Source organism: Festucalex cinctus, chromosome 11 (assembly GCF_051991245.1).
Source record: "Festucalex cinctus isolate MCC-2025b chromosome 11, RoL_Fcin_1.0, whole genome shotgun sequence".
Lineage (NCBI taxonomy): Eukaryota > Metazoa > Chordata > Actinopteri > Syngnathiformes > Syngnathidae > Festucalex > Festucalex cinctus.
The window spans coordinates 17,985,265-18,010,100 of NC_135421.1; the positions used below are offsets into that span (position 1 = coordinate 17,985,265).

General features: G+C 39.9%; 1 protein-coding gene across 2 annotated transcripts in view; it reads right to left on the bottom strand.

Annotated features, from left to right (window-relative positions):
• Positions 1–24,836, bottom strand: part of adarb1b (adenosine deaminase RNA specific B1b) — a 197,843-nt gene that overhangs the window by 78,908 nt on the left and 94,099 nt on the right. The window contains exon 1 of one of the 2 annotated variants that reach the window (XM_077536846.1): positions 23,952–24,212. The exons of the other annotated variant lie outside the window; for it this stretch is intronic. The gene's annotated coding sequence lies outside the window, so the exon portion shown is untranslated. Of the gene's footprint in view, positions 1–23,951; positions 24,213–24,836 lie in introns of those variants that run through there. 2 annotated transcript variants of the gene reach the window in all.

Sequence of the window (24,836 nt, forward strand, 5' to 3'; positions counted from 1 at the left end):
ATAAAACACAGCAGTTGGGTCCAATTAGCCAACATCCTTTGTAACCTGAAGGGTTTACTTAGCACTCGCTCTTCCTGCACCGGTACCAAGATATAAACAATAGAATTAAATACAAAACAGATCGACCGCATTTAAATTTGCATTCCGAGCGTTATAACCTTCCTGTTAACCAGGAACAAAGACGATTTCCTGTTCACACGCGTCTGAATCATGGCACCCTGTTTAACCTGCCAAGCACTAAGTGGTTGGTCTTGGCCTCTGCTGCCACAGGCAGATGGTCTGATGATTTGTACAAGGACCGACGGAAATAAATCACAATAAAAAACGTGTTCATACCCAACCCATGCTATTTCAGCCACAACATCACTGGCACAATAATAAGTCAAACATTTAGCGGATCTCGCTGTTCTCAGACCACCGCAGGAGTTGTGTTTATGGCCAGAGGGCAAATTTTGATACAGTAAGCAGCTTTGGAACTGAAAATTTTACAAGACATAAAACATGAATGGAAAGACCACAATTTCTCTTTTGAAAATCACAGGTTAAAACAAACTAACAATGAAAGTTATTATTATTATTTCTTTTTAGTATTACAGACAGGTCAGAGGAAAACAACAGAAGAGTGTAAGCCATGAGGGGACAGTTAGTGAGCGCTGTGCAGTAGTGTGTAGCTAATAACGCTTGCGTAATGCTTTAAAATGCTGTAGAACTAATATGACTACAGGGGGTCCTCGATTTATGACGGCCCCCACATCAAAGTTTCAATGTTACAAACGGCGCACAATGAACTAAATTGCGGCATAAGAATGTCATCAGTCTTTTATGCATCATTATTGAATGAATGAATTCACTCATTCATTTGAACTATGAGAAGAAAGGTCAGTGAACAAACGGCGTGTTGAGGGCGGTTCATCCTTGGAAAGCTACATTTGAGAGCTGATTGCATCACAGCGGCATGGCGAGCCTGCCTCATTTGGTAATGTCAAATACGGCCTACTTTCAGCTAAATTTGGAGAAAACAACATACTGTAGCTTATCCTGATTATGCCAGAAGGAGTTGCTGCTTCACTGTTCACAGGGGACGTCAAGTCAAAAATGTTCTTCACAATATGTTCTATGTGCCACCACTAGACTAAACACGGTATTCTGATTAACATTGCATTTGTGGAATATGAATTAAGCAGAAAAATCCACCCGTTTTTATGCATCTCAAAGTACGACCATTGTGCCTTGTACAAATGCCTAAGTCCTCAGGTAACGATTGTCACAGGTCATCTGTTTTCTCGGTTTGGTCATGTCCATGTGAAGTTCGCAATATTCATATTACTCTCAAATGGTAAAAATTTCTCTTGAAGTTAGAGAGTTCAGGGGTATCGTCGGTTTTCAAGGTTTACAGTCCCACATATTAGTATGAAGGTGACTTAATTCAATTAGTTGTCAGGTTCACATATTTTACTTCTTGTTAAAGTAAACTGTGCATTATTAATCCCTAGTGTCTTTTCTGAGTGTACAACTGAGTGATGCAGTGGGTAGTTATTCCAATTAAGATGCTTATGCCCTGATAGATGATGCAATGAGGGTAAACCACTCATCCTCCTTATGCACTCAGCCAAGGACGCATCTGTTGTGATATGAATCAATGACTATTCTAAACAATGTATATGACTGATGCGTTTTAGTAATGGATCGATGGGGACGGGTCCCGAATAAGCCATCGGCTTCTACCCGTAAGCCCTTCTTTCGGATGTCAATGTTCCAAATGATGTGATCGATGTAACCTGTAATATGTCCAAAAGGGAAAAAATGAACAAAACAAAACACTCTCTCAGAAAAACTGCGCATCATTCCACAGCACCATATAGAATCGAGTAATGGAGTAAATGGGCATGGAGCCGAGTTGACCAACGGCTGCGGTACTTAGGAAATGACCATTATGGATTTTTCTTTTTACACTGAAACGATTCCTGTATTTGGAAAAATAAAATTCTGATAACCAATTAATCAGCCAGTTAGTTTATAGTATACAGTATAATGAATACAAAAAGGGAGCAATAAAGATATGAATTACAGGCAGGACATACGACTGTTTTATAATATTTTGTCTTTTAGTATATGTTTAACTTTAAATTAGAGTTGTCAAAATTAATCAATTAAACAACAAGTAATCGATTAACAAAGTAATCGCTGATTATCGTGTTTAATCAAAATAAGACATTTGAAAACATCTGTTTTTACTTTAGAAAACAAATGACCGAATCGATAACAGTACAACATCAATCCCCCTTCTTCTTAATCACTATACACCAATCACTGGTTAATCACTGGCTAACAGTAATCGGGGAAAAAAAGGCTTTTGTAATACACTTTAATGCAGTAATAATTAAATGGAATCATCGATAGATTAATCGATTCTAAAAAAAAATAGTCGCTAGTGACAAAACTATTTGCAACAGAGAAAAAGTGTAAAAAAAAATAAATAAATCTAGATTTGTTTGCTGATTCTTTTAGGGGGAATGTTTGACTGTCATCTTCTTTGTCTTATGTTGTAATGTGTTCATGTGTGTGTGTCTTTTAATGGCCTATTTTTCCTGATTTTAAAAGAGCTCGAATAGGCCCCCAGCCTATTAATCAATCGGGGGGTAATTATTACTGTATCTTTTTATATAGTACAATACTGTAGAGTGCAATTGTTCTTCTGTTTGTGTTTCACAGGGGCTGCAACGGCCAACAACAGATCCATTTGCTTTCAGCAAACTGACAGATAAGGGGAAAACGCGAGGAGGTAAGATTATAACCTGTGCATGTTGGTCACCCACGGGGTGCGCCAACGGCACTGCCTTGTAATGAATAATGGAGAAACACATCTACTAAAATAGATGTGCACTGTCAGAGGGGATCAAGAGGGGAGCAGTGGAAAAATGATCTAGCAGCAAAAAAAATTAAAAAAAAAATTAAAAAAATGATACATTCACAAGAGATGTGCAAATCAGAATTATTTAGATTTAATGAGTGATTTACGCCTGAAGATATGTTGCACGGCCATTGGCTGAATTATCTTTACAAGTCATTGCCTTGCAGCAACCACTGCACACCGGCTTTTCCTGAGCCAACCGTCTTTTTCTTCCTCTTTCTTACCTTGATGTTCTTCCGCCTAATCCTCCCTGGGCTGTCGACCTCACAGAGACAGAGGACGCACTTAACCATTCAGCCGGAGATATTCATTCACAAAGCATCCCTTGTTCACTCAACATAAGTGTGCGTGTATTCGTGTTTGTGTTTCATTTGCAGCGTGATATTAGAGTTGCCAGCTGCTGAGAGAAGATTACTGTAAAATGTTGCGCTCCACTCAGAATCATCTCTTCACCATGAATGGGATAAATGAATATTCTGAATGAATATTCAGAAATAGTGCGGATTATTCTGTGGTTTAAAGGGAATACATTACCCATAGTTCATATAGAATATGTCTACGCGAACCCCTCTGTATAGAGAGAGCCATGTCCATCCGACATTTGGCCTGAGGCCTTTTACCGCATTCATTGCAAGCCGCTTTTGAAGTGGAGTTCCCCATCGAAGACCATTTTGACTGACTGATCTTTGAAGAACCACAATATATTGTGTTCTGTCACAATAAGGACTAGAACTCTACTTTCACCAGAAAGTTGTTTCTAGCTTTTTTTTTCTTCAGGGATCAGCAAAGCAAAGACAACATGGGATAGTTCTATCCAAGACACCTGCTTCTGATCAAAAACTGCCGTCTACTCACGGTGTTGGAAATCCTTGATGCCTGACAACTAAGGATTTGGTTTAGTTTATTGCCATCGTTGCTTTTGCTCCCAAGGCCATGCGTTAGTCTGCCATAAGGGTTTTCATTTAGTTGAAAAGTACAGATAAAGATCTGATGCCTGATGATGAGAGTTGAATTGAGTTAGGTTGATGATGACAAACACCTCAAAACTCAACTGTTTTTTTTTCATGTACCGCCTTTAACGTAGTGTCACATCAGTTAAAAATAAATAAATAAATAAATAAATAAATAAATATCTGCTTTCTAAATATGTTGCACTTGGAATTTTCTTAATTGTGTTTTTTGTTGTTTTTCCATAACCTTCAAAACTGACTTGGGCAATTATGCTATTAGGTTAATAAAAAGTCATTCCTGTGCTTATTATCCACTGTCCTGTTGTCAAAACATTGCACATAACAAATATCCTGTGGCTATTCATGTCAGTCCATAAAGGCTAATGTAAAGATGAATTTACTTTTCCACATCTATAGCAAATGAGTGACAAAGAGCACACGCAATGTATACAATGTATAAATGTTGAAAGCCGTTGCATTATTACGGCTGAAAATTCCACCATGCGATGCTAAATGCATCATTCGTTCAAGTGCTTTCAGAGTCCACTGAGGCGTGTCTGAGATATCACTTGTGACACATGGACAAACAATGAAGTATGTCCTTGAGGCAATTGGAGTAACTGCAAAAATGGCAGGACAGAGTGACACCATATCCAGTGTAAATTTAATTGAAACAGGATTCATCGGATTAAAAAGGAAATTTTTTGTTTCCTTTTAAAGTAATGACAATAATGGAAGACCTAAGACAGATGAGGGCAAGTCTGTTTGGACAAGTCAGGAATATAGAAAGTTGGAAGCCCCGAGAGAACACGCCACTACAGAAGCAGCAACTTGTACATCTATAAATAATAGCCAAGGTCTAACTCATTCACTGCCAGTCATTATAGAAAATTTTTACATTTCCAATACTCACGTGATATTACATTCAATAATTATATATAAACCGAATCTACCAAATAACAGATTAGACTCCCTACTTTTTGTCCCGTCCCGTTCTTTTATAATTGACAGTAGAAAAATGTAGGTTTGCCAAAATATAGCCATTTCTCCCATGGACTCTGAAACTGTGTTTATTTCCTATAAAATGGGGCAATGATGTCATCTACCGGTGGTTGGGCATCAGTAAAGTTGTTTCCAAGTTTGATATTTACAGTGGAGCATGCTCAGATTCGCCCCCATTTAGCACCGCTCTAAAAAATACAATTGACAAGTATACTTGTCAAAGGCAGTGAATGAGTTTTAAATGTGACTATAATATGGAATTAACCATAAAAGCTTTAAAGCATATGCAAAATATGACACGTTTAAATATATAAACAAATAACTATTAGCAAGCACCCTGGTGCCTTCAAATACAAGTGTAATTAATTTGTGGCCATGTTTGTAACTCTAAACACTTGTTTCTCAAATTGTCTTTCCCCATTGAAATTAATGGGCATTTCCTTCTATTAATGTACTACCAAAGGGAAAAACTGTGGAATATGTGTTTTAATAAATAATTTTTTAAAAAAAGCCCTCTGTAATAGTGTACTTCATATATAAAGTAATAATGTAATTAACTATGTATATTACACATGTTTTACAGTATAATACAGACACATGGCTATACTGTGCATGGAGATGGTCACAGTTCCACAAAGAAAAAAATAATTGGCCCAATGAAAGCTGAAAGTCTTAACTTGCCTCAGTTTACAATTTTGGATGGTGCTCATGGAGATGAGCAAAAAGATGAAAAACTAAACAATTTCTTCCCTATTTGGTATATTAGAAAATGACTTCACAAAACACCAAGTTCAACTGGGCAGCAGGTCTTCAAATAGAACCATAAAATGGCTAAATAACTCAGTGGACATCCTTTGATTGAGTGGTTTTCCAGTGAGGCCGACATATCATTTATTCTCCGCTGACAAGGGTAAAAAAAAATGGCTTCCATCATCCATGTATAGCCAAGATTCTAAAGGCAGTTTGAGTAATAAACTCTCAGTTTATTAATGCATCACGAGCGTATTCACAGCTGTCCTACTGCCATCAATAGTGTCCTTTGTGTCCTCTAATTCCCCTTTTTGAGACGAAGCAGGTGTGAACTTTATTATACCGCCTAACCAGAAAGAGAATGGAGAGAAAGGAGCAGCAAGATTTCTAGATTTTCCATCGCGACTGTCAAGTTTGGGAAGTCACAAAGCTGCAGCATGATGTTCGGCGTTGTAATGGCATTGTTTCCCTCGCTGAATCTCAAACTGTTAGCTTCCTTCCGATTGTTTTTTTCCCGACATCTGGTGCACAGCTGGTCGAAGTAATGGCAAAATGGAAAAAGCAGTCAACCTAATTGATTCAGATAACTCTTATCTAAACCTAATGTCTGTAGTAATCTTTCAGTTCACTTTAGTCACTTAATCTGGGAAGGTATTTCATTATCTACCTTGTCTTGTGCTAGGTACAAACAATTTACAAGTCAAATTAAACCAGTTTCCATAAAACTAATTTCACAATGAGCATGGCTGTGGCATGCAAAATTAGTGTCGGAAAGGTTCCTGTTTGTGTAGTGCATAGCGGTATTTTCTTAATTGTGATGTAGCTCAAGAAAACTGTGTTATGATTACTTTGCACGTGAAAGGTAATAACTAGTCTGCTAGAGAAAGTATGAAAGCAACCATAACATTGCAACAAATACAGCAGTGCAATTCATTTGTGTCAGGTTCTGTTATTTGTCAAAACTTTCTCCAGACACAAGCGTAGGCCTCATTTGCTGCTGTTAGGCCACAAGCCAGCAAGAACTTCTTGACAGGCACAAAGTAGATATGGTGTTTAAATTCAGCCTTTGGGCTCTCTTCCAACAATTAAATGGAGGGGCAGAAAGCAAGGGCTATGATATGCCTTCTCACATTCAAGTATACAAAGCAACTGGAATGAAATGAATAGTACATGAGTTTATAAACATGTGAAAGCAGCCAAGTGACAACCACCTTACAACACAAACGACAGAGACAACAAAGATTTACCTGTTTGCTACCTGTGTGCTAACAGTAGAACATTCACTTTCCACTTATTAGTGTTGTATTGTGGAGTGGACAAGTATTGTTATTGCTGCCGTCACCATGGAACAAAAAATGTTGTGGGAATGCTTAGCTATTAGCATTTAGCTATTCAGCATTCCCACGCAATTTCTCCAGAAATTGCATTTAGTCTAGTTTATACATCTGTTGTTGTGCCTATTGGTCGCTCAACCCCTCCATCCTGCGTTTGCTCTCCACCTCAACCTATCTGCCGGAGACAGACGGTCACCCCCACAGAGTTGGGTTCTGTTCAAGCTATCATCCTTAGTGCCTGCTCATGTGGACCGCAGTTGGTTTTCTTATACACATAAGAGTTGATTTTCCATTACAGGTTCCAGAACTGTCTGGCTCAGCACCGCCAATGCCTCGCTTGGCCTGGCCCGGCCTCCGTTGCTTTTCCATGACAACAGACGCCAATCAATTGTGGCGGGATCAAGTGAACTGTGCAAGCCTCCACTGCACACTCGCAGCAAGCGGTGTTCTGCCATAAGATTTGACAAGTGACGCAGCCTGTTTTAGAACCACCTAAGAGGAGATTCTGAAGAGCAGTTCCGTTTTAGAATGATTCAATTCCACACACCCAAAAAATAACCAACTAGATGCAAATAAATGCTAATGAAATGTCAGCATAAAAACATACCACCATAAAACATCCATTTTATCAGCCATTTTTCACTTGATTTGAAGTTATTGCCTTCACCGTATGATAAAATCTCAGCATGTCCTGCTGCATAATGCTCAGTACATTAAAGTGAAAACTGCATTTTAATCATTCCCTGATTGCAAGGTGGAAACAGGTTCAGAATCCTTCAAGAGGAGACAGCTTTCATTAAAATGTTGTGTAGAAGCAAGGATCAGATCTGGGCCACGCATTTAGAAGAGGATGACATGCACACGCGTGCTACACAGGACAGCTCATCAGCTAAATAACAATAACAACATTCATCCCTGACATTGAGCAATCAAACACTGGCCTCATAAATCACGAAGGACTGTCCGTTGCGCTGCAAGCGGGCTGCAAACGAGAGGAGAGAAAATTAAGATTGTAAGAGCAACAGACACAAAGCCTCGGGCAATGTGATTAAACAATTAAATTATTTATTTGCTGTGGAATTTCCTCCGGAAGCACAGAATTGTACTCAAAGCAAGCCAATCTTCATTATGTATGTATGTATGTATGGATGTATGGATGGATCCCAAAGTATGTCCTTGTCATCGACACTACATAAATAGTGTCAAATGGCCCAACTCCTGAGATGGTTGCAGTCAAGTAATGACAAAACAGTCAACTGTAGAGCAAAATGATGACAACTGAAAATGACGATTGGGCACCAGTATTTGAATTAAAGCGTGCCACATTAGTCCAGACAGCAAAGATGCCACTTTAAAGTGAGTCAACACCGAAAAGCTTAAGCATGCCAAGAAATCTTGTAAAGTCACATTTACAAGGTGTGAAAAGTTTTTGTATGGACTTGCTAGGCAGCAATAAACAAATAAACTGAAGAGGAGAGAGGTGTGTGTGTCGGGGGGGGGCGCAGGCAGTATTTCCACTGGGAGACGTGAATGTCACAGCAATGCTCTTTGCTAAATAACACTGCGTTGGAGGACCTTTAAGTCAGAGGAGGTTTCCTAATAGAGAAGAAATTCCAAAGCTGACTAAACATGACAGGTTGCAGGAAGGCCGACTTTATCTGTGCCTGAGCTCTTATTACACGATGAATCGGAGGACTTACACAACTTGCTTGTCATTAAGGCTCGCCATGTTTTTTTTTTTAGGTATCTTTGGGGTTGTAGTCAAGCTCGAAAATGGATTTATGCTAAATGAATGTGGACACATGAGACTGACACTGTGCTTGTGCCTTTTATTATGAAAGTGATGTATTAATTTGTGTGTAATAAAACTGTTCTAGAGTATATTACTAGGGCTGTGTTGGTGTTTTTAAACAATCACTGTTATGACACACAACTGAAACACCACAGTTGGAAAATGTTGGCCATCGAAAACTCAAATAATTCAATTAGAAAAAAAAAGGTTGAAGCCAAATCTTAACGCTAACGCTAGTTAGAATTTATCGTAATGGCACAACAAGTGGTCAAGAATAGACATAGCCAGTAGGACTGCACGATATTGGAAAAACGTGATATGCAATATAGTTGCTGAATATAGCGATAGATATTGCGATATTTAACATGTACCTAAAGAAATTACATTTTTATTATCTATTGAAAGAATTACATTTTTCATGCGGAAAAATAATCAAACTCAATGTATTCGCAATTAATTGTAATTACCTCTCGATAAATGTTCAAGTATTGGCTGGCAGTGCACATTTTCGTTAAGTAGACTGTGTTCCAAATATGTTTTGCATTTGCATTATTAGGGTTGGAACACCCATGTAACTAGTGGTGTGGAAACCAAATAAAAAGAGAGGGTGAGGAGGGGATTTTTTTTTTTTTTTTCCAGAGTGCAGTAGTGAATTGTATCAGTCAGTTCCTCTCTCCTCACGAGCTTTGACCTCAGTGTCTTCTCTCCTTTTTTGTCATGTTTAATAAATGTCAAACGGGTAAACCTGACAGTGTGACTGGTCAAATTCAGATAAAAGCAAAAAATTCCATATCAAACTTATTGCATGTCTTTGCGATGTGCATATTGCATAGGGTAATATCGCAATATCGATATATTGTGCAGCCCTAATAGCCAGCAGTGTACTTTCAATCACTTTATGGGACAAATGGTAACAAAATAAACACGTAATTAGCACATTTATATGCAGACTGGCTAACGGTTATACCAGTGAACTCGACGGACAACAGCCAGCTCTGCTTGTATTGACTGCTAATAGCACTCATTCTATTGTATTTATTTGATTAATTGACTTGTGACAGAAGGTGCAGGATGAATTCTGATTCCAAAGTGTTTTGGGCAGTACTATCTGCTCATATTCAGCCAAATGCTTCAGAACACATTGGCTTCAGCGCTTCACAGTGCAGATGGACAATGACCAGAAGCACTCAGCAAAAACAACCAGAGAGCTTTTTAAGGCAAAGTGGAACAATGGCCAAGTCAATCACCTGACCTGACCTGAATACGACTGAGCATGCATTTCACTTGCTGAAGACAAAAGTGAAGCAAAAATGCCCAAGAACAAGCAGGAAGTGAAGACAGCTGCATGAGCAAAAAGCCTGGAAGAGCATCACCGGGGATGAAATCCTGCGTCTGCTGATCTCCATGAATTCAAGACTTCAGGCTATAATGACTGCAACCGAGTGTTTGAAAGTGAAAGTGTGATTTGATTGTTAATTTGCCTCCATTACTTTTGGTTCCATAAAAAGTGGGAGTCATTAGTACATAATGTATACAAACTGTTGGAACTGCTACACACATTCGCCTGATTTGGATGTAAATACTCTCAAAGCTAATATTCAAATCCATTGTGGTGGTGTTGAGAGCCAAAAAGACAACTGTGTCCATGTCCCAATATTTATGAAACCGACTCTACAGTAAAACAAAAGAAAATCAGAGGCTGCTTAAGAACTTATCAGATTTCTTCTAATTGCTTTTCAAGGAAATATGATCAGATTAGGGGCATCATGTCATTAGAGGTGTTCATGAGAACTCGGCATCCTGCATGTGAGAGAGCACATATTCATTTCACTTCCGCATGATAGCCATCCCGGAGATTTTGATGAAGCAGAATTAATCTCATCGTAACATGATCTTATTTTCTATGCGGTGTCACATCCTGTTAACAGGGTTGACATGGAAATCAGCTTTTATTTTAGTCGGCAAAGTCAAGAAAAGTTGGTTATACGCACTCATGCGATGATGAACAGAAAGCTATATTCCAAAATATACACATAGTGTAAGTGCAGCTTGAATAGTTTCCTGAAAGATCTTTTTTTGAACAGATTTGTGAAGAGCGGATGGTTTTGAATTTCTGGTAGGATTCCTTAGCCTCAGGGAAGCAAAGTCAAAGAATCACCCAAGCAGGGAACTTCAGACTCTTTAGAGAAGTCGTACATCCTCTGCAAAGACGACCTCTCACTGAACAAACCACATGAGCCTACCATTAATTTGCATGCTGCAACATATGTTCTTAATACACCGTCTCAAATGTGTCAAACCATAACTGACAATAGGTCTGTGTCCTCTATTACAGTCAGAGAACAAAATGGTAGCGAGAGAGCATTCACCCTTTACACCAAATCATCATCAGTGATTTATTTTTGTGTTCATCTTTATCACTTTATCCAAACCAGTCAGTGTTTATAATCTCACATGCTTTTTGCCTCATGTAGTCTCTCAAATCAGCAGCCAGCACTGATTTATCGCTTGCCATGCCAGCATCATCATTTGCAAATCTTAGTGTCCCGGGAGACGTTGCAGCAGAAACACATTTGAAATTCAATCGACAACCTCCCGGTCCCTAAAGTAAGAATACGCTTTGATCATTAGCCAGGTGAAATGCAAGTGTCAATTAATCATCCTTTTCTATACGTTCCCCTCATTAGCTTGTAGGAGTGTTGGAATCCAACCCAGCTTATAGACAAACAGCCAATTATACCTCACATTCACACCGCTGGACAATTGTCTTCAATTAACTAAACCTTGCATGGTTTTGTAATGTGTGAGGAAGCCAGAGTATGCTGAAAAAAACAAACAAACAAAAAACGCACAATCACAGGGAGAACACAGGATATTCAAAGCCTGTATCCCACGAAAGAGGAGGATGTCCAAGGTTTGGCATTAAATTAAATTAAATTAAAATAGCCGTTGCTAGTTGAAATGTATCCTAATGCCCATTTGAACACAGGTGGTCAAAAATAGAAACATTTCATTGAACAAACTGTACCAAAATAAATAAGCACATAATTTCATACACTAGCTGCTACTGCCACAACTGACAGCCAGGCACTCAACAGCCAACTACACTCTCATTCGCTGACTCCCATGTCACTCACCAAGCCAAGCCCTGCCTTTTAAAGCCATACACACAGACATCTCACGTTTATTTCGTGGGGGGTTCTGATGTGGCACCCCCTGTAAAATCACCTGTAAGAAATGCACAGGTTTTGAATGATGCACACATATATGCAGCAGCAGGCCTGCCAACATAAAAGGAAAAACATCCGAGTCTGCAAGGTCAACTAGAGGACATGATGGCTGTTTAAGAAGCATAAAATGAAAGAAATCCAAACAGCACAAGGTCAAACAGAATAGAAGCAGACTGCAAAAGACGTGGGGGTGAGGAGAGGGGACAACTAGTTGAAGAGGGGGTATGAATCAACCAAAGTGTGCCGTCAGCATCCCCGGGGCCAGCAGGGAGCGTTAAGTAAGTTGACGTGGGTCGCCGAGTTCCCCCTTCCCTCCTTCTCCAGTTCGCCCTCTCATCTCTTCCATTTCTCCTTTTGTCTTTCTCATCCATATGGCAGATTCCACCTCGTCCCCCTCCCCCCTTTGCCCTGCTGCACACACCATTGAAATGGCCTCTCTCTCTCTCCCACACACACACGCACGCACACACAAACCCACGCTTGCTTGCACAAGCATCCCGCATGAGCCATGTCTTATTTACGGTTCGATTACAGCCGACCGCCCTGCAGGACGCTCGTCCTCTCTTCCACCTCTCTTTCTCCTTGTGCCCAGATGTTGCTGAAATAATTGTGGCGGGGTCGAAACCCGTTTTGGCTGTAAATTGCGTGTTTGTTGTTACAAGAGAGCTGCAGCGCGGCATCACAACAGTATTAATAGGAGTACCGCGCCAGATAGGCATAAATGACCCCCTGGCAAGCAACTATTTATTTTAAACACAGCTGCAATTTTCAAAGTTGACAAACACACAAACTCACCTCCTACAACACGAATAGCTGCGGGAAGAAATCTCCATGCAGTGCAGAAGTTCAGAGCAAAAGGCTCTCCAGCAAGTGTGCACACACCTCCATGCTCCAAGGTCATACAATGAGTGAGCAGAACCCCCAGGAGGCATGACACGCCACTATCCCCTCAAAAAGAGGGGAGTAATAGGGCGGCTTTATCGTCCACCACGACCCCCCTCCCCCCACAAAAACCCCAACAACGACAATGCTAGGCTAGCACTGCTGCCGCATTTCACTGGAGTCTGCAACACTGCCGCTCGTAAAGCGCCAGGATGCGGGAATCCTCGGAGAGGTATGATCACTCCTTCGTAGTGACTGCAGAGTGGAGCCAGACTTCATTTGTCATGCCTTTGATGAATAATTTTATCTCAACTGCTGGCACAGGGTGCTCCACCAAGTCGCTGATCATTGGTGATGACGGGTCTTTTTTTCTTTTTTTTTTTTTTACAGGTGCAGATTGTCCTAAAGTTACATAATGGGGTGTAAATAAAAGACACCAGGGAGCACTTAAATTGAAAGTGCCATGAAAATGGCAAACAAAAAACAAAACTGACAAGTCTGAGACCTATACAAGACTAGTGTGCACATCTTTAAATGACAGTCAGTCATTGTTACAGCTGTAACAATATTTTTTAAACCATCCATCATTAGATTTATTGGAAAGATACTAGGGCAAAATATGACACATCAACCTTCCATTCATCCAGTTTCTGTACCATCATTAGGGTCTCTGGTGAGTCCTGAGTTAACTCAGCCAACAGATTTCAATGCTCATCCGCCAATACTTGACTTACAATGGAATCATTGGAGAATGTGTTTATGTTTACTAGTACTTTTTTTTTTTATTGAGGAAAATAATTGCACAGCTGCGTCATTGCCGACTTTTCAGTTGACTAGCAACTAATCTGCAAAGGGATCCTCAATGGCTAAATAATTATTTTGGCTTGCAACAGAACACAACAAAATCAGTGGGTGATTATGCATTCCTTGACCGTGCCTTGGTCACCAGGAGGCAGTATAGAAATACAGTATGTACGGTCAAGTTAGCATAAAGCTAGTGAAATTTTGCTTTACATTTACAAAACTGAAACATGTTGCCGATGGAGGTTGCATTACAGTATGGGCTCACAGGCATGAGGTCAAAAAAGTTAGATAGAATTTACCCTCAAGGTTGGTTGTGTCTTTCAAAAGGAGTATACAATAAGAATAAAGAATTCTACTGAGGAGAAAGAGTTGCATCTAACTCCAATTACAAAACTTGATTCTACCACTGACACAAATGTTCAAAGAGCAGTCGAAGCGTAAGAGCCAGAGCTGAACACAGCAGGCACTCACCCAAAACGACCCAATATCAAGGCCACACTGGGAGTTTTACGCAGTAATTATACAAAGTCTTATTTTATCTTGTGAAAATTCTTCGCACGATCCAAAATTTAAAGTCTCTGTGCTTGTGAAGAACGTTTCCTCCATAATAAAGCTGGGAATGCCTGGATGGATTAACAGCCACACACAAACCAAACAAGATACACATCATCATATGTTCTACATTAGTAAGTAATTGTGAATGTTTATATTAAAAACAGCAGGCTAAATTATATTTCATATGATCATTCCTACATTTTCATGTGCCTTGGAAAAATAAATCCTATGACTTTGTATTAGTTCATTCATAGTTTATGTATCCAAAAAGCTCTCAGGTAACCTATCCAATTAAAAATAAATAAATAAATAAATAAAATGTTAGACTCAAAGCACATTCTGACATTTGTGGCTAAAACATTTTGTGCACTTTGTGGTCTCCTGAACCACCGCGGCGGCTTCTGTACGCGCACTAACGCAAATTGCCTGGAGGTAGAACAAATCTGGACCTGTTTTATGGAAACAGAGGGATTAAATTAAAATGTTCCCAGTGAGTGAGCATAGTACACAAATGTAGCCCCGTAGACCTGCAGCATCTGCCCCGAACTTCGCTCCCAAAGACCCCAAACGATGCTTAGGTTCTCTGCAGCCTTCCTAGCAAGTTCTGCAAATACCTGACCAAGAGGAAATACAAATGATGACATATTTGAAAAAACAAACAAACAAACAAACAAAAAAAAAGCAAAGCAACATTATGCATTTGACGAGTATATACTAATTTATCTGTTCTGGGTTTTGCATCACCTGATGTGGGTATGAGGGTTAAGCATGTATTTATTGTGCGAGGAGCAATAACCAGAAGCTGCGATATGATAGCAGAGAGCAACTTCTGTGACAGGCCTTCCTCACATTAATATAGATATAATGAAATCTCAACTATTTTTCCCGAAGTTTTGCTGGTCCTGCTACTTAAAGTCAGGTGCAACTTGTAAATACAGTATTATAAGCAGTACTCAAACTCGTACAAAATCCTCGTTTGCATAATCATAGTGACAGCAGCAACAGAACTTCCAGTTGTATGTGCAGCTTTCGCTTCGATCTATAGAAAAGATGTTTTAACAAGATCTGATCTTAACTAGAAGGCCATGTAGCATACTGTCCAAAGGTAGAATCCTGGTCGATTTATTGTGCCTTTTGGTGCTGGAAATAGCAAATCCTTGTTGTGGTGGATGCCGGATGCTAAACTAGTAAGCCAGCTGGGGAGACGGTTCCTTCGTTTATTTCCGTGAGAAGCGGCAGCAAAATAACGACATATGTCACACATTAGTTGCCATGACTACTATACTACTAGTACTATTTCTTCATTTTTTTTCTTCTTCCATTTCTTGTTCCACTTGGCTACTCAATTTTTAAGTTGTTATAAGTATATACATACTGTGTGTATTGTCAGAGGTGGTAATTGGTGTCAAAAGTTTAAGAACCGCTGGTCTATTGGATATACGAGCATTTATGATTATTATTTTTTGTAGACTAAGAATATGTATAATATTCATGCTACTGATGCTTCTTCACCCTGACCCTGACCACCACAGTGCACTGCGGAAACCATCTTTAGCCAGATTTGTTCGAGCCCTCTTCAAGAACTCCAAGTAATTGCTTTTGTGAGAAAGGGATAGATGTGAGGGCAGTTTGACCTTGGTGTTTGATCATAACATTTCTAATCTAATTCTTCACTAACAACGTACAAAGGGTTTGTGCCACATTTGAAGGAACTTGTCCTTGCTGAAGTATCGAGGGGTCGGTTAAAGAATATGGAAAAGGAGAAAGACTGTATATGTACATTCTGGAATAAACGACAAAGCCATAACAGAGACAGAAAAACACATTTCTAGTATCAAATATCGGTTGTGAAGCAATTGAAACCGAAAATAACATTCGGGGCTGTGTAACTAACTGCAAATGCTTTTCCATCAAGGGAGGACATTTAGCCAGTAGGCATTGTGGTTAATTGATTTCTATGAAGCTATTTGAGAATGCTGAGGTTTGACCTCTTTGACCTTAGTCACTCCAGCGCAGACAAAACATGCCATTGGCTAGATGGGAGTTCCATTAAAAGCTTTCAAATACGAGTAACTGGAAGTAGATGCCATTCCAAAACAGAATGAAAGGGACACTATTTTTCTTAATCACCATCCATTTTTCCGTTTGACATATAATCCATCGCTGTATTACCAAAAGGACCCTGTGTAGAGATACCGGGGGACATATTTTGGTAAATTAGCCTTTTGTTGTTTGTCGACAAAAGTACGAGTGACCCAACTTGCAAGTTGACCGAGGTAATAAGTCTATTTGTTTTTTTGCTTCAAATTGTGCGCAAACTAGACGTATGCGCGATGTTTGGAAGCAGCGACTCAACTCATTTCACAACAAGCAGCAATTTGTCAGAATTGTAAATATTCTTCTAGATTGTCACTCTCACTTGAGATTTACTGTAAAACAGACATCAAATAAAGACTTGCATGTGAACTTAAAAACACTACATAGCTTATAATTTAGTCCACTACATTAATGTCTAAAGCTAAAACAAAGGACCATCCATAGGCTTGGCTTAAATATTAGCATCTATGTGGTGATGTTTTAAGAAGATGGATGGATGGATGGATGGATGGATGGATGGACGGATGGATGGTGCAAGTGAGCGATTGGACACACCGTCCCATATAATTTTGTAATACTGCTCAAAAAATTGTAACATATTTTTAATGAGAAAAATAGCACTCTGTACTTTCTAAAAACATATCATAATGACAGAATTAAATTGAATTAAAATGACAAACATTTTTTATCACATTTTTCTCCTTCAATGCACGTTTGGCAAACAGGGATAGGCAGGTCAAAACTCTACAGCAATAATAGTTGTTCTTAACAAAGATGATAAATATTACAACAGCTACATATCATGCTACACTGTTTGTTATAAATATTCATTGCTTAAAGGGTTAACCGCTTATTCCTCACAAGGGTCGCGGGGGTGTTGGAGCCTATCCCAGCTGGCTTCGGGCAGGAGGCGGGATACACCCTGAACTGGTTGCCAGTCAATTATAGGCACTTGCACTCTCAAAAAAGCTCATTTCATTTTTTTTCTTGTGAAAGAATGTCTGACACCTGGGAAGGGATTTAAATTTTGAACAATAAATGCGTAATTTGCCTTTGTTAAATATGCAGTGTGTTGGGAAAAACTGAAAAGAATAGGCTTAATAAATATAAAGAGGACGTGCAAGAAGCGTAGGTACTTTATTCATTCAGCTCCAGAACAGGCTACTTCAAAAGTTCAATTTATTATCCATTCTCTGTCTGACTACACCTTCAGTGCCGGCACAAGCTCAGGAAAGCGAGTTGAGCTTATTAAATGAGAGAAGTGTTTTCACAGCTACTCCATGTGGCCTGCATTATTGATGGCCTTAGCCTAATCCACAGTGAATACATGTGCAGCCACATCATGACAAATTCCATGTTATCAGGGTGATTTATATACACACGAGCTGCTACAACGGCAAGCCCAGCCTCTGTGCTTATTTGCTCAGAAAGCTTCAGTGAGGCAATTGGCTAAGGACAATGTTTATACAAATAGATCTAAGAGCCATTACGGAGGTCAATCTAGTTGCGTCTCATGATGTGGACTACTAGTACTCTTGGAATTAGACATTTCCCTAACAGGTTTGAAAAAGGACTGAATGGTTTTGAAAAATAATTGAATTGTGTTTTTTTCCCCCCCTCATTATTTCAATTTATTAGGCGAATATTTTTTCAAGGTTCTATTGCCATGTATTTTTCAGTCGTTAACTTGCTGTGCGCACCATCGTTTGCTTCCACCTCCTAATACAACTAGTTGTAGTTGACCAACACCCGACTTGCCCATCCAATCACATCCGGACACTTTCACAATCTCGCAGACAGTCAGAATTGTAGAAATCTAACATAAATCCACACAACACAACTGCAAGGTCCCTCGTTGCTACGGTACTACCAAACTATAGAAACAAACATTTAGGGGCGCAAAAGAGGCTTTATAACTCAGGAACGGGCAACTGATGATTACGGGGACTACAAATGTTTTCACCATAACCCCAAAGGTCCAGAATCTGAACGCCATTTGAGATTTATGACTAAAAACACACACGCATTGAGGACACGTCAAACTGTTGTGAGTAGTGTTGACTCAAATCAAAAACTTTACTGACCATTGTTGTTTCCACTGACAGTATAATTAGCATCACATTCCATTACCTCTTGTTATAAAACCAGAGGGACCCTGATATCATCACAGACTTGAACTCCACCTTGGCAATGACGACTGCAACTGGGTCAGGTGGGCTGTGAGCAGACTTTGACTCACTTTACAGTAGAGCCAACACAGTCACAAGCAGACTACAGGACATAGGCTGCTGCGGCAGGTGACGGGGTTGGCTTACGACAGACTGAATATATCATCCACGTGCCGGGTCACTACTACGGCACACATTTCATAAAAGAAGCACTTTGAGTGGCAGTAGTATACACCATGTAGCCACAAGCAAGGCTGCGGTCGAGCTGGTCTGCACTTTACATGCCAAAGACTGCTATTGTACGAGATTTTCAGAGAAAAAATTTATCTGGATCAGGAGCATGAGGCTGACAGGATAATTACGTTACTGTCTTGATACTAAAACGTGTGCACGATACAACCATTTCTCTCTCAATCTAACATTATGCTGAACAACTAAAAATAATATTCACACCCACACCACTGATGCATTTTTGCTCTTTAAAAACGTGGTTCAAAGAACATTGTGTAATCCTACATAGAAATTGGAATAACAACAGAAATTATGAACGGGCCCTCACACTGCCTTTTTTAAGGCAAATCCTTGAAATGATCAGCAAACACTCGACCCACATTAAATTATGGAGGAAAAAAAAAACATTTGCAATTCAGTATGGGCTATTTATCTGGGGAAAAGAAAACTGCTTCCGATTGGGGCTCATTTGGTCATTGACTTCCATTTGGTCCTTATACTTTTTCACGTGTTCTGTTAGACATGTCCATTGTCCAAGCTAATTTTGTATTTAATTTAGCCACGGTATGTCAATTTTTTTGTTTTTTTAAACAGGATACGCATCCTGGACGCAATGATTAGGACGTTTTGGAGTTGGCATGTTGAGGCCCCTAAAAAGCCAATTCAGTTGCCAGAGAAGAATAAAAAACAGACCAATCGGTGAGCTAAAAACTTTTGTTTTTGTCTAGTATAGACATGAAATATATTAGCACTGCAGCTATCAAGTATTGTTAGGAACCAGTGTTTTTTTTTACTGATTAACGCATCAATTAATCTGATTTTTTTTTTTTTTCATTATTATATTTGCGGGTGTTATTAAATTAGAGATTGGAATTGGGACATTCTGTCTTTTACGCACTCTCCCTCCACCACTTTATTTTTTTGTCGAAAAAATTAATCCTGTTTAGCTCAGAGGTAGAACTTTTGCTTTGACCTTTGTCATAAAATCATTTCAGTTATTCAAATAATCGTAGCAGCACTGCAATATAATTGATACTGTAGTGTGCAGAGTTTGCCTTTTACAGCAAGTTGAGTGTGTGTACAACACTGACTCTAATGTCACATCTGCTCTATGATGCTAACATCATCCGACATGTGCAGTCGCCCTTTGTTGTGCTTTCACCAAGAACTCCAGATGACTTAAAATAGGTACGGATTGGCCCCGTCGTTAGAAACGGGCAAGCCGGACGTGGACACTCGGATTACTAGTTACTGTACTTGGCTATTTGTATTTATAGGTTTCCCCTCAAAGAAAGAGTGATGATGCATTATGCATAAGCAAGTGTGTCACAAATAAGTATGGCGCATGAATAATGGCCACAACCTGCGGCTCGCTCCTCACCATAATTTGGTGGCACGGCTGATGGAGCAGCGTTGATGTGGGCGCCCAAGGGAAGTGAAGAAGTCACGCAAGCTGGGGTCACGCAGCGTTATTTGCACTCACCCCTCGAACTCTTGCTTTTGTCCAAATTTATAGTCCAATGTCCAAACGACTCTCATCACACAAGGAGGGACAAGTGAGGAGCAAAAAGACTTCCTCAACTTGAGAAAAATAAGAGTGCTTTAGCTCAAGGTTCTTGTTCGCTCACTTGCTTGGCCTAGTTTGTTAGCCTGATGAAGCGCTCTCAGCAGTTTCAGCGGCAAATGGCATGAAAAAGAGGTCTTATTCCCATGTGCAACGCAAATGCTGAGAGTGCATAAAACTGTAAGATAGAGTGGGCAAATGCATTTGTGTCGTTTTGTGTGTGTGTGTATTTTACTTACCGGTACTTTTTTTTTTTTTTTTTTTTGATGGCGCACCAACTATAGCAGCCCTTGACTTAGACAACTTTGTTCAGACAGTGAAACTAAAAAATTCATATCATGATCATCGGACTAGGAACGCTACGATCCGATACTTTTAACGTACATCGGCCCCGATGTTGGTAAAATAAATTGAAACAGGTATCGGTGCAAATGGTCTCGATTCACAGACGATCCCATTTACAACTTTTCCACTGCTGCTCAGTTATTTAACGCATTCAAACCTCAAAACCTTTTATCATGAAGAGGTGGCTTTGAGCAATAGTAGTTATTACAACAAACGGCCAGCATGTGGCAGTAGAGTATAAGAGATCAGCCAGGACCGTGTTGCAACAAGCTCTTTTCCCCACTGTTTTTAAACACATTTGTGAATAATGATGAAACTTAGCTATATTCTAATGCTAATTGCTGCAAAACAGAAATAGATAGAAGCATATTTTTTTCCCTGATGAAAGAAGAGATTCTAATCTTCCTTTTGGTAGGTTCCATGTTTTTGGAAATGGAACACAATATTTGGTGGGCTTTGTAATATCAATCAAAATTCAGTAAAACAGCTGGGAGCGAGGCGGTTGCTTCAGTGAAAATGGCACAATTTCTAAGATTTATATATACACATATATCCCTCTCTTTTTTCCCCTGTTTGCATAGTTGGAGTGGGATGGATCGGTATCGGTATCAGCAGATACTGAACCCAAGGTATCAGTATCGGTAGTGAAAAAGGTGGATTGGAGTGTGATCCGCGATCCGGTGTGAACTGTGAGCAAGACACAAAATACAAAATGAAAAGAAATTATGGGAGGAAAAATCCGAAAAATCCGAGAAAAAAAAAACTTGTATTTTATACACGTTAGAAATTGTAAACGGCAGCAACCAAAATGATTTTTTCAGACGCAAAAGATATCACATGACATGGATCTCTCTTCACATCAGTCACAACAAATTTTAAACAGTAAGAAGGATTGTTGTGCCAGCTAGCCAGTGATACGCGACTTGGCCGAGCGAGCTTCTGTCCATCACAGACATCTACAGCGCAGCACCATCTCCAGGCAGAGAAGCAGCTTTGGTTACAAGCTGCTGTCAGTGACAAACTGAGGAAATCCTTCCTCCCTCGTGCCAGGCCAGGGAAATGCTTCCAAATCCTTCTATCAACATTCCCTGAACTCTGCACCGTCAAGCACCTTATTCAGGATTCTTCGGCTGGATGCTTATCCCAATACGACACTGACACCAATTCCCTTAAGTTTTCTTCATACACATACGACATCCACATCCGCACTCATCGGCGTGCAAATGTGGGGAAAGATTTGGTTTCTATTGCGGTTTACTTTGCAATGCAGAATCCATCAGGGCTAAAACGAGCATGTCTTCAAGGCCGAATGAATTGATGAGTGACGCTGTGCGGTCCACGTGTTGCCTCCAGTTCTGTACAACAGTAAGATGACATGAGACGTGCATTTATGGCTTGCTACAACACCTCGGGGAAAACACACACGCATACACGCACTCAGCAGTCAGCACCCCCCCACCACCACCACTGAAAGCGCACATCAACAAGGTCAGCAATGCAGCAGCATCTTTTATTAGGAATATGGCTTTTGGTTACTTAATAAATTACATTAAAAAAATTAATTTAATAACAGACCACAAACCAAAAAAGGACATTAACATCAATGTAACAAATTGGAGAAATGTTGAAATATAAGCGTTTAATTCGTTCCATGACAACACTCCTACTGAATAAAAATACACAGTAAAGACAATGTGAAATACAATGCAAATAATTTGACTTTTTTTTGCTACAATTGTTTTTTTTTTTTGCTTCAATTTAATGGACAGTAGTATGCTGCTCCTTCTGGTGTGCCCGCCTTGGCCACCTAGGGGCGGTGTTATATAGACATATGAATAAAAAAGGAGCTGCTCAAAAACTCCTCAGTAAGCTGCAGTAATTAGTTGTTCTTTGCAGAGGATAAAGTACATAAATCTGTGAGCGATGTTACCTGTGTTTCTACGGCATTTATGTTGAAATATCTCTTACTTAAAGGGCTATAAAATGATGCAATACAGATGATGCTAATTGTTATCCCGTCCATGGCGTTTTGCATTGTTTGGTAGCATAAAGCTAACTGGACTTTAGGCAAAAACATACATTTATTTTAAATACATCAACATGTACATGTCTCTATCTTTAGTTTGGCAAAAACAAACTTCAACAGGAAAAGGTGATAAAAGTATTTTATTTTTTTGAAGATTTGTTTAGTACCTGCAGAACTACTGCTCGTTGTGAAACAGGTTAACTGCCACCAATGTAGTGCTCGTATCTCAAATTTTACCCACGATTAGGGAATGGGGATTTTATGGGGCCAGTCTAAGCGCTACTGCTCAAGCTTCTTGGTCTTAGTTTTCATAAAATAAATTTTGAGTAGGGACATCCCAATCACATTTTTATTTTTGCAACCGAGTTCAAGTCACTTTGATTTGAGCATCTGCTGATAACTGAGCCCCGATCTGATCCCTCGGAAATATTTGACCTGTTTTCACCCAATACCAATCAGCTTATTACGTTATCGGAAGGGGACATCCTGAATTTAGAGTATTCAATGAACTTGTGTTCTTGGAACGTGGAAGAAAGCCAGATAAGGACACGCAAACTCCACTGTGGAGCACTGATTTAAACCCTCAACCTCAGAACTGCGAGGCAAACGTGTTATCCATTGGTTCGGTGTGTCGCCTGTCACCTGCTAGGTCAGAAAGGATTCCCAAATGGGATAAAAATATATAAATAAGTCACATTCACGTCTCTAAATCATGTGACAGTTTGCATGCAACCACGCGTTTCTCTACATAAACAAACAAAAAAAGACGGGTTTACAATATTTCAGTGTGGGGAGACAGCTACTGCAACGTCATGGGGAATTTAATTCTCCATGGGACCCCCAAAATCCCAGCCGCACCCCGACTCCACAATTTTGGCACTTCCCCCCCGGCCTGTCTCTCTTCAATCCGATTCAATCCAATCTTGCCACTGCACCGAGACATCATCAGACGGCACACTGCGGCGAGCACCTGCATTAAACACCCCCGACGTGTTGCAACAACAACTACTGCGCGAGCGGCTCCCTCCGGTTGACCGAGCACGATGCGGGTTTATCCCAGGCGGACCCTCGCGAGGTACACGTAGAGTCGAGGTGACACGACCGCCTTCAAAATACAACCGTGTCACGTTTTTTTGGACACTCAGGACCTGTCCACGGCCAGCGTCACATTTCGAACGGGAAGATGTGTTGTTTTAAAACGACCGAATGGTATTACACAAAAGACACACAAGGGAGGACATTTTTACAAATGAGACGCTGTTAGCAAACGGGTTTCTATGGCTCCCCCAAAAAATAACAGCCGTACTCACGTCTTCAAATCTTCACCGTAGCTCCCCTTCAAAAAAAAAAAATGTCTGGCCGTCTGCGTGTCGTCCGAAGGAAGGTGGCGTGGAGCACGGAAGCAGCAAGAAGGAAGCGAAGCGGTTGTCGTGGGCCGGTTATGGCATGTGTGCTGGGGCTTTTCTGTTTGAATGTATGTGCTGCAGCAGCGGTCGCACGACTGACTGACTGCCTGCTTGGCTGGATGAGCGGCAGGCGGGCGGCCTTCTTCTCCGACGCCGTGGGTCCGTGTGTCGGCGGGCTCGCAGGACGCCACGGTGCAGTAGCGCCACCAAGTGACGCGGAGTGTGTTTCGCTGCCTTTTGTATGACGTGTAAATAAATACATTTTATTCGTCGTGGATTTTGTGTTCCTGTGAATTTTTATTTTAGCCTCTTATTTTGTTATTGTTGTTTTCTTTTGTACAAAATCTTGTTCACTACGGTTGGAATACACCTAAAATGGATAATTGTCTTATTGTAATAACATGAAAAGATATAATGTAAGAAAATGTTGCATATTAATATTTCAAAATATTGAAATATTTATTAGTTAAATAAAATTATCCAGGCTATATAACATTCAAATTGCAATATGAACTTTTGAAAGGTAAAAAGATACACGCCATCTCAATGAATTAAGACATCACTGAACACTCCATTGATTTCAGTCGTTCAATTCAAATAATTAAGTACCACACAGAGTGAAATATTTCATGGTTTAATTTTTTCATCGTTGTTATCACTATTAAAGGTAACACCCCGCCTCCCCAACTTCATGTTAAGAAATAATATATAAATTAGGTAGTAGTTGACATTGTTCTGCATTTTCATGATCTTCATAGTTTAACTAATTTTACAGCGTATTCTAATTCA